Here is a 10837-nt window from a genome sequence, read left to right as displayed (position 1 = left end):
GCTCAAACCCTAGATTTCAAAATGAAGAAAACATATATGACACTTATTTTAAAGACTGTGACTCTCTAGCATTTCTCTCTTGAAACACATCTAAAATAATCTCATCACTGGTAAGAAGCTGTAAATTCCTACTTAAGCAAAAGGTTCCCTTCTTTATTCCTTTTCTTCCCAGAGGCCCAACCTCTTATATTAAGTAATTGACAAGGTGCAATGTTTCATCACGGAAAAATGATAGCAATAGTAATAGAACCAGGAAGGAACCCAAAATGCTCAACTGCAAATAACCAAACCTACCTCTTCTACGGCTGTTATTCTTATGAGGACTTTTCATCCTTAAGAGCGACCATGTGTGTCTGTGTGTGTGTGAGTAGATTAATTTTGAGTTTGTGTTTAATTTTGCTGCTGTTGTTTAATCTCTTTGTTACCTGATGGGGTGATTGGCGATAGAACTGTAGGGTGGCCGTGGCAGAAATGCTGGACTGTAGACCTTATGCTGATCTCACAGGAACGGCTACGTGCAAACAACAGGAATGACTCAGTACACGCAGTGCTTGTATTAGATTTTACACTGATTACCATCATTTATCAGCAGCTCCCAAAGAACTGTTCTCTCAGTGAAATTCCCGGGGCGCCGGTGTCGGCCCAGCCTGTGTCAGAGGCTGCCTCCTTCCTGAAGGTTTGGAGCGTGGAGGGTGGGGGGCCTCCATGGTGGCCTGGCCGCCAACTTGCCCAATGGAGCTGGGCGGGGCTGGGGTTCGATGAGACCCAGGCTAAGGCTGGTTTTCCTGGTAAAGCAGAGGAGAAGGGAAGCGGTGGGTGGACACCCACCCCCAGCCCCCGGTGCCCTCCCAGGGCAGGCCGAGGGCGAGCCTGCGGGCGGGGGCCAGGGGCTTTGCAGTGGAGGAGCTGGGCTGGGCTGGCTAAGGGCAAGGCGGGTCGACGCCTTCAGACCAAACTTCTCCCTGCAACAGACCGGAGCAAGAACAGCAGTTATTTTACATTAAAAACAAATAAACAAACAAACAAACTATGTAACTTCAACTGCATAAAACATAAAATTGTGGAGAGAAAGTTTTCCAGCAAGCACGGCCGTGAATCACATTCTCACAAAGCCTCCGCGTCTCCAGCTTCGTCGTGAATGAACCCAGGCGTTTTGCCCACCCTCCGGGTTTCTCTCGCGTCGCTCCTCGCCCTGCACTGCCTCTGGCGCCCCACCCAGAAAGGTCCTGCGGTGCCTGGGGTTTAAGCGCGCTGCCCCGAAGCTCCCGCCAAGGCCCCGGGAGAAGAGGCTGCTGCTGCAGATGGTGGCGCGCGGCCCCGGCGTCCTCCCGCCTCGGCGAAGGGCCCCATCGTTTCCTGCCAGCAGTGGGTGGTGAGAAGGAAGAAATGCAGGGAGCCTGGATTCTAATGCTTTAACATCACTTTTGAGTTTAGCACAAATGGCACATCATAAACAAGTACTCATACACGCGCGCGTGCATGCCCCACGCCGAAGTTTATAGATGCTGGTTGAATTATTTCATTGCCTCGCAGGGATTTATTCAGCATACCCTGGGAATGTTTGTGTCATGATTCTGTCATTTATAAAACCGTAGGACTAACATTGCATTTTCACGCGGGGAGGTTTCACATCTCTGGGATCTACTGAAAGGCAAACGACGATCATTACCTTGTGCTTGAATTGTCGTCAAGAAGCGGTCCCCCCTTCGGCATCTTCTCTTTCATGCGGCAGCAAAACTTCCCAGGGGGCTTGTCATAAGATGTTAGAGGATCCAGAGGAAGTGAAAACTTTCCAGAAGTGAAAACGCCAATTCTGGGGTTGTGGAAATTATTCTGAGCACAAACTTCATGTTAGTAGGTTTGGGAGGCTGAATAAGGCCCCTGCAAAAATGTCCGCCTCTGGGCCCCAGACCCTGTGAACGTGGCAGGCTCCGTGGAAAGGGGATTGGAGGTCGCTGGTGAGCGGACTCTAAAACAGGGAAATTATCCAGGTGGCTCCTTAAAAGCCAAATAGGGGAGGGAGGCAGAGCAGTGAGCACCGGCGAGGTAGCCCCCGAGGACCGGGCCTGAGGGTGTCACTTAGAAGATAGATGGGTGATGGGGCCACAGACCGAGGAAAGGAGGTGGCCTCGAGGAGCTGGGTTTCCCCCGGAGCCTCCGCAGGGACGCAGCCCTGCCCACCCCCACCCCACGCTAGCGGGGAGACGCCCGTCGCACTCCCGACCCCAGAACGGTAAGATACTAGCTTTGTTGTTCCTATGGGACAATGACACCGTGGAATGTTACTCACCTATAAAAAGAAGATAATGATACCCTTGGCAACAGCATGGATGGACCTGGAGAGCATTATGCTAAATGAAATAAGCCAGTCAGAGAAAGACAGGTACCGTATGATTGCACTTACGTGTGGACTCTAATGAGCAAATCGAACTAACAAGGAAAGTGGGGACAGACTCATAGACAGAGGGCAGGATGACAGCGAGTGGGGACGCAGGTGGAGGGGGGGAGGGATCGAGGAAAAAGGACTCATGCCCGTGGACAGCAGTGTGGTCACTGCAGAGGGGAAGGAGTATAGGGACTAAACGGCAATGGAAAGAATACAATAAAAAATTAAAAAGATACTACATTTGTGTGGCTTTAAGCCAGTAAGTCTGTGGTGATCGTTATAGCAGCAATGGGAGGCTAATGCAGCTGGTTTCCGGGCAATGGGGTGGAAGTCGGGGCTCCCTGCGTTGCCTGGGACTGGCTTTGGCAACTCGCCTAGGCTGGCACTGCCGAGCGCTGGGGAAGAGCGAGGCTTCCTGAGGTTAGACTGGCCAGGTTCTCCCTGTCTCTCTCATCGTGAATCTTCTTCTAGAGAGAATTCTGCGGGAGAATAGAGAGGGTTGGGCTGGATCTGAGCCCTGTCTTCTTAATATGAAAATGAGAAGATTAGATAAGATCATCTCAAGGGAAAACAACTCCATCTCCAAGTGGCCCTAATCCCGTGAATGAGGCGACAGGGGCCGGTGCACATGGGCAGAGCTCACCACGGTCATCACTTTGGGTCTTAAAAAGCCTCCAGCTTACATCTCTGGTCACTTGGTTCTGAAGCGGGAGGACGTAGGGTATTCTCCATTTCACTTGTGTTTGAAAGGCTTGTGCCGCCTATATTAGATAACAGCTTCTGAGCTTGATTGGTGGTCCCTCCAGCGTGGGGTTAAACTACACACGGAGCGCAGCTCAGCAGGAGGGCTGATGCGCAGCAGCCACAGGCGGGTGTGGGGCACGGCACACGGGCGGGGCGCTGGTCTCCAGCTGCCCCCAAGTGATCCTGTGTCTCCAGGTTCCCCGAGAAGTTCAGTAAGTTCAGTAAGCCGCTGTACTCACTGAAGAAGGAAAGAAGGAAAGAAGGAAAGGGGGAGTGAATGAGTGATTGAACGGGGGAGTTAGTGAATGAGGGAGTTGAGGAATGAGTGTGTGAATGAGAGAAAGAGTGAGTGGGTGAGTGAGTGAGCGAGTGAGTGAATGGGTGGGTGAGTGAGCGAGTGAGTGAATGGGTGGGTGAGTGGGTGGGTGAGTGGGTGAGTCAACATGCTGCCCCTTGCCCTGGCCTTTGCCCCTCATCTAAAATACATCTGAAAAAACATAAATTTAAAATAAAATAAAATGCATTTAAAATACATGAACAGTTCTAAAGACTACGAAGGCTTGAAGAATAACCAGGAGAAATTGAGTTTCTGCCTCAGACCGAGCTGTGACTGTGCGAAAAGCTGACTTGGCCGTCCCCGGCCCCGCGCTCGCGCTCCCGCCCGCGTCTGCGCAGGGACCAGGCGGCCGGCGGTTCTCCTGGTCGTCTTCTCTTGGAATGAACTGAGACCGTCTGTCTAAATGCATTGACTAAGGCCATAAAGCCTGGGTTAATTAATCTCTTTAACTTCGTTCTCCCCACCGTGTGAAGCTAATGTGACGTCAAAGGTCAGCCTGGATGGGCAATCAGGAGAATAATGAGGGAAGAAAGCAGAGGACTGACTGGTTTTCAGAGATTAGGTATCGGAGTGTTCGTTTTTCCCCAAGAGCCCGAGGCACTTTAAATTTTCATCTAAAAGATTTCTTAAATAGAAGGTAAATGACAGAATATGCCTAACAATATGTAATGTAAAAATAATGCCCCTCAGGTCAGTTGAAGGTCCCCTATCTCACCGAAGGAGGATCGGTCTTAGGAAGAGCTCGCTCTTTGCTTCCTTTCCTGAAGGTCACAGCCACAGCGCGCGCACGCGCACCGCTCCTGCTTTCCATTTCCCATGATGCTGGGATGTCACCGAGGAAATAAACATGCCTGAGTCTGTTTGTTTCGTAAAAACCATGAGAAAAATGTGAACTGCTCGGAGACTGCACCCAAGGGAAAAGGCTCGCGCTCAGACCACTGGCGCTGTGAGCCTGTTTGGTTGCTTTTCTCAAGGGCCCACTTCTGGTCGCTGGGTTGGGGAGCCAGCATCCCGCGGAGAAACAGCTTCCTGTCCAAGGGCGCGGGGCTGGGGAGAAGGACGGGGCTTCACGGACCGCTGCCGGGTCCGGGACGTCGCCTGCGGCAGGAACAGCGCCCTCACCCCGCTGTGCGGCAGCACCTTTGCAGGGCATGACCTCGGTGTGTTAAGTGTGTTTACTGGATGCCTCCCATCCTCATCAAAGATTTTCATTACATTTCTTCCTCCTACTCACTCCCCAAGCCACCTGTGTTGATAGCCATGGCCTCAGCTCCTGTAGAGTGAATTCTTTGACTAGGTCACCAGCAGGCAAAGTGTAAGTGAGGGGGCGTGACCTAAGGGGCTTTCGGGACAGCAGCCATCGTGGGAGTAGGACCTGACACAGAGAAAGAATGGAGTAAGCAGCTCTGCTGGGCGGGGGCGGGGGGGGGGGCGAACAGGAAAATGCCAAGGGGGGGGGTGCGGAAAGGAAAGCGAGAGAGCCCCGCGTCTGAGGGGCGTCCCGCGGGAGCCGGAGAGCGCGGGCGGGCAGCTGGCCGCCCTGGCACGGCACAGCGGGAGGGGCAGGCCTCCAGCTTGATTATTTTATACAAACAGCTTCCCTGACCCAAAAGGTCAGGAAGTGGACTGAGAAGGCAGAATCCGTGGAGGAGAATGACAATTCAAATGAGACCCCTACGTCATTCTTTGGCAGGGGTGCTATAAACCTTGACATAAAAAGCTAGTGGCCATAAAGAAGGGCTACAAAACAAATGTCTCAAAAAGATGGCTGGACTCTCCTTCCTCCTCTTGGGACGGCTGCGCTGGCCCCTCGGCCGCAGCCTCCCGGCTCCGGGACACACTGCTGTCCAAGTCGGGCTTCGCCCCATAGGCCTTCTCCAGCTGCTGGCGGGGCCTCTGTGGCGCTCTGGGGTCCCTGTCCCTTTCCCTTGGACACTTTATCTCATCTCTTATCTCTGCCTTGGTGACGAGGTGTCCTCTGCCTACTGCTGGCTTTTTCATCCATCAGAAATTTCATAGGATAAAGGCAGAACCATGGTGACTTACGTCCACGGAGCCATTCGTAAGGTGGCAAGGACTCCGGAACGCACGCAGGGTCTAGTCGCTGGTTGAGGATGTGAGAGCCCTCAGTATCGGCTCCCTTTTTATTATCCAGGGTTCTTCTTAAGTTTTTTTTAATCTTAATAAAATGCTGGCGCGGGGGTCCAGAGTGTAGAAATTATGTTGTATGGGAAACATTTAAGAACAGGCTTTTTCTCAAGCCCTTACCTGCCTATAAACAGAGCGTCCCACGGAGAACGCAGTTGTCTGAACCCCTGCGAGTTCCACAGCCAGGGAGGGCCGGCCGCTTACCCCCGCGAGCAGCCGCGGCACACGTGCTGCCTAGACTGACGCCGCCCCCCTCTGCTCCCTGAAGGGCCCGCTTGTCTCCCCTAAAAGTCACTGCGCTTCTCTTCGCCCCTCCCTGGCCTCTGTTAAGATGATAAATAAGCCCCCAATTCTCAGCACCTTCCTGAGTCACATTTTTCTGTGAACTCTCCTACTTAGTTTTGGCGATTACATTTTATCTTTTCTCTCACTCCTCTCTTGTCAGTTTAATTCATAGGCCCCCCAAAATGGGATGTACATCCTTGTAGGAGAAGTTCCCCTGACACAGGCCGTTCGGCCAGAGCTTTGTTGGTGCCCTTCCCCCACGCACCTGCAGAGAGCGCTGTGGGTTTGCTGTCCCTCCTCTCCCTCTGCTCTGCTCCTCGCCGCCCCGGCCACTCGGGCTGGGCCCCGTTGTCGGCCTGTCAACCTCTGTTTAAGACATGCCTATGTTTTAGTCCCAGACTCTTTCTCCTCCTTCATGGCGGTAGCGAACCCTAACAGTGGGAACAGCTTGAGCCAGGCAGTGTTCCTGGTACGTTCCAGTAGATGTTAAAGAACTCACTCTACGGAATCTCGCCATCTGTGACAACAGGGATGGACCTAGAAGGTGCTATGCTCAGCGAAATAAGTCAGACAGAGAAAGACAAATGCCATATGATTTCACTTATATGTGGAATCTTAAAAAAAGAGAGAAAAATGCCCTTGATAAAAATACAGCATCCTGTTAATCTCTTACGTAGTGCTTAAGTGTTTTAAATGGACTCTTGCTTATACTTCTCATTTGATCATCACATGAAGGAAGAGAGAAAGATACTGTGGTTTCCTCTTGTAGACGAGGACCTTGACGTTCTAGGACAGTGGTCAGCAACTGTAGACCACGCCTGTCATGTGCAGCCTGCAAGCTGAGGAGGATTTTCCTATTTTTAACTGTCCGGTGGGTGGGGGTGGGGGGGCCTGCAAAAATGAAAATGAGAAGAATATGATATAAAAATAACATGAAATTCAAATACCCATGTTCATTAGCGAAGTTTTAATGGGAGATGCATCAGTGTTCATCTGTCAAACATGGTCCCGCGGCGGCCTTCGTGCTCCGCCCGCACAGCGGAGTGGTTGCAACAGAGCATCTGCGTCAGGTGAAGGTGAGACTACAGGGCGGTGCGGATGTAGGCGTATGGCTGAGAAATAATACAGGAATTAATAAATAGCAGCACAAGAACAAACTGTTTCGGGTACTCACAACTGTGAACTCTGCCCTGCCCTGTACCTATTTGCCAACCGTCCCTTTGTGGGACGCATTAGCTGACCGCTGCTCCAGGATGCTAAGCGCCTGGTCCCAGAGGACACATTGTAGGGCAGCGTTTTAGAACCTGAACACCGGTCATTCAACTGTCTCAGAGAGCAGGCCCACAGGCTTGATGGCTCATGGCTCTGCAGACAAAAATAAAAGGAATATTTCTACGCCTTTGAACTGCTTGGGGACTGCCAGGCTTCTTAGTTTCCATTGCAATTGCAAAATGCTTCAATTCTGGAAGCAGGACATGCAGGAAATTCACAGACCAGGCTCTGGAGAAGAGCTGGCGTGCACACCTCTCCTGGCCGCTCATCACACGGCTCTCGCCTCGGTCCCAAGCCGCCCTCAGGGTTGAAGTGTCACCCGCAGGGTGCTCGTCTCTTCCAAGAGCAGCACGATGAGACTTATTCTTAGCCTGGCCGCAGCCATAATACTTAACAAGAGCGCTACACCCCTCGGTGCTCTTGTGATGAAGGACAATCAAAACAACAGAAGGTGCAAAGAATTAGCCCCCTCGGATCCTACCTCAGTAGTGGCTTCAACTAAAAAAAGTTGTTTTCCTGATTGCGGACAGTATCTGCTCTGCTTACTGTGCACACAGAGCAAGCGTCGGAACCCCCACTGCGGGCCGGTCCCGGCCAGGCGTGTTCACGGCCAGCGTGCCACCGGGAAGCCAGCCGGCCGATCTCGACAGGAAGCACGTTGCCCAGAGTTTTCAAACAGAAGCAAGATGGCCAGTGTGGGCGGTTTCCCAAATATTACCGTGTTAGCCCTTGGTAGCCGTTATTTGCTCTTTCTGCATGAATTCTCAGAAAATTAATCACATTGGTATCCAAGTATAAATATGTTAATGTATTTCAAAGCCCAGTTAATTTTTAGAACATCCTAGGTTTTGAAGCGAGGCCCATTCTCCCTCCCTTGTGTGAGTGTTGGTAGCCAGGAATTACTGCCTCAGCGTTAGAAAACAGTGTATGTAAGTTCTTTTCCTGAAATTGCATGAAGTGATAAGACCACTTACTCATTAAGGGTTCACATGCTGTGATTTCTGATATATATTATGATTACTAATGAATTTGTCAAGCATAAAGGCAAAACACACATGTACCACAGTAAGAACATTTGTAAGGCTACAGCTCGCCATAAGGCAGTTTATTTCATCATCAACATCTTCATCATCACTAATAAAGGCCTATTGGGATACATCGGGCTTGATTTTCCATGAAGCCGTCGTGCAGGGATAGCGCAGGCGGTAATGAATCTAACGGAGCGAAGGTGAGTAGGGCAGAGGTCACTCGCCTGCCTTCGTTCACACTTGTACCAGGTCGCGGGGCCTTCATAATGTATCCAAGGCATTTTGTGCTTTATCCTAGCACGGCCGGTCTTGTTTTCTAAGTTTTTATTTCAAAATGATTTAAGGTTTACAGAAAAGTTGCAAAAATACTGTGAAGAAAGAGATTTCCGTGTGTGCTTCCTCCAGGTTCCTCAAACGTGAGCACTCTACGTTTGCTTTGTCACTTTCTGTATCCAGAGCTGGGTGGCCCTAATTCTGTCTCTGCGCTCCTCGGGAGTGAGTCACGCACACGAGGCGCCTCCCTCGCCCAGCGGTCGGCGTGGGCGCCTCAGCCAGGGGCGTCCTCCGGCCGCTGCGGCGCAGTGGCTCGCCAGCAGGTCCGCTCTGACGGGGGTACCTCAGGGAAGTGGGTGTGATTCCCAGACATATTCAGATTTTACCAGTCGTCTCACAAATAGCCTTCATCAGAAACAGGGGAAAATCTGGTGTAATAGTCAATCAGGTTCCCAAATTGTCGTTTGGTTCTCTTCTCTCTTTAGTCGCCTTTAATCTGTGTCTCCACTCTGGTGACCTTGGCACTTTTGAAGAGTTCGAGCCATTTATTTTGGAAAATGCCACTTTGCAGGTCCCTAAGTTTCCCCATGACTAGGTCCACACAGTGTGTCCTGGCCCGGAGTCCCGCAAGGCGGCGTCTGGCCCTTCTCAGAGCGTCATTTCAGGAGATGCATGGTGTCTATTTGCCCCATTATAGACAATATTAACCATGAACACTTAGCGAGGAAGTACCAGGTTTTTCCACTGTAAATATTCTATATTTTCCTTGGTCTTGTGTGGAGTTACAGTGAGACTATATAATCTCCTCTTTCTCATTAAACTTTCTACCAGTCATTTCTTGCCTAAAACAATTATTACTACGGAGGTTGCCACATGGTGATTTTCTAATTTCATCATTTCTTCTCTATGTGTTACTGTATGGAAGAGCTGTCCCTTCCTTGCACACCTATTTACCCATTTGTATTAGGATAAACATGAACTCTTACTGCACTGCAATCCTCCAAGGACACCTCGTGGGGGCTGCCCTGCGCTTCAGAACAGAGACCGGAGCCCAGGGGAGAAGCGCTGCTGACAAAGCCGGCCCGCGGGGGGTCCCAGCGTCCCGGGCAGGGCCTGGGCAGCCAGCGCGCAGCCTGAGCGGGGCTGGGAAGCTGACGTAGAGTGCAAGAGGGTGGGGTTTAGGGAGCACCTCCGATTCAAACGTCAGAAAGGAAGCACAGCAGGGAGATTGTTCACGGGGCACGAAAACTGAGATAAAAACAATTTCGAAAAGGAGGGAGTAGTCGGTGGAGCCAAATTCTGAGGCTGCACACACTAACGGAAGAGGCTGTAAACCTGACAATGAAGGAGTCAGTGTCTCCTTTAAGAGAACTAGCTCCATAATTTGCGGGTGAGCAAGGTGACGTGAGGGCGTGAAAACAGTGGATGCAAAATGTACTTTCAGGGCCTTCAGCTGTGAAAGGAAGACCGAGCATGCCGCTGGCAAGGCAGAAGCAAGGGGACTTGACTTAGGCTGGATGATGTCACCATCGCTTTCTCTAAAGGACAGAAAAGGGGATAAGATCAAGAATGCCTCTGGCCCCACCACCCTCCCAGTTACTACTGATTCGGCCGCCCAGAGACAGTGGCCCCTGGACGGCGGAAAGTGGGGTCCTGGCTGGAATGCGGGGGGGGGGGGGGTGAAGTTCAGAGGTCAGGAGGCGAGCAGGGAGGCGGGTGGTAGAGGTGGATTTTCTCGGTGTGGCCAGGGTGAAGGAAGACAGAGAATGGATTTGGGGCTCTCTGAGGGGGGATGGTTCTGAACAGCGGTCATAGGAACGAGTCAGCCTAAGGGCTCCGCAGTGGCGCTCGGGCACACCTGACAATCTGTGTGCACCGCGCTGGTGGTGGCTGAGCCATGGACACCTAAGTGCTTACTGACTGAGAACAGAGGGAATGGGGCCGGGCAGTGTGAGGTGTCGGGTCCTTCAGAGAGCAGATGGCAAGACAGATCAAACGGGCAGGGGGGATGGCGGGGGTGGGGGCGGTGGGGAGGGGGGGTCGCAGTGCGTGGGGAGAACCTCAGCCTACCAGCGTCTGACCCCTGTGGAGGCAGAAGGAGGAAGGAGGGTCAGCCAGGAAGGCTCTCAGACTTGCGTGCAGCCCCCAGGAGTTTGGCCAAGCCAGTGGGAAATCCTGGGGCCAAAGTCCCCTGCTAAGGGAGTGGCCATCTTCCAAGGATGAGCTGGTCTTCACGCTCCAGCCCCAGGCCACCACCAGCCGCAGCAGCTGCAGGGAGCATGGGGCGGGCCTGGGGTCCCTCCAGCACGAAGGCTGCTCCGCTCGCTCAGTGGCAGGGATTTGAATGACACATTCTATGGCTGC

The sequence above is a fragment of the Pteronotus mesoamericanus genome, unplaced genomic scaffold (assembly GCF_021234165.1).
Source record: "Pteronotus mesoamericanus isolate MK-2021 breed Mesoamerican mustached bat unplaced genomic scaffold, CSHL_Meso_final contig_163, whole genome shotgun sequence".
Lineage (NCBI taxonomy): Eukaryota > Metazoa > Chordata > Mammalia > Chiroptera > Mormoopidae > Pteronotus > Pteronotus mesoamericanus.
Note: the sequence above shows the minus strand (reverse complement) of the source record.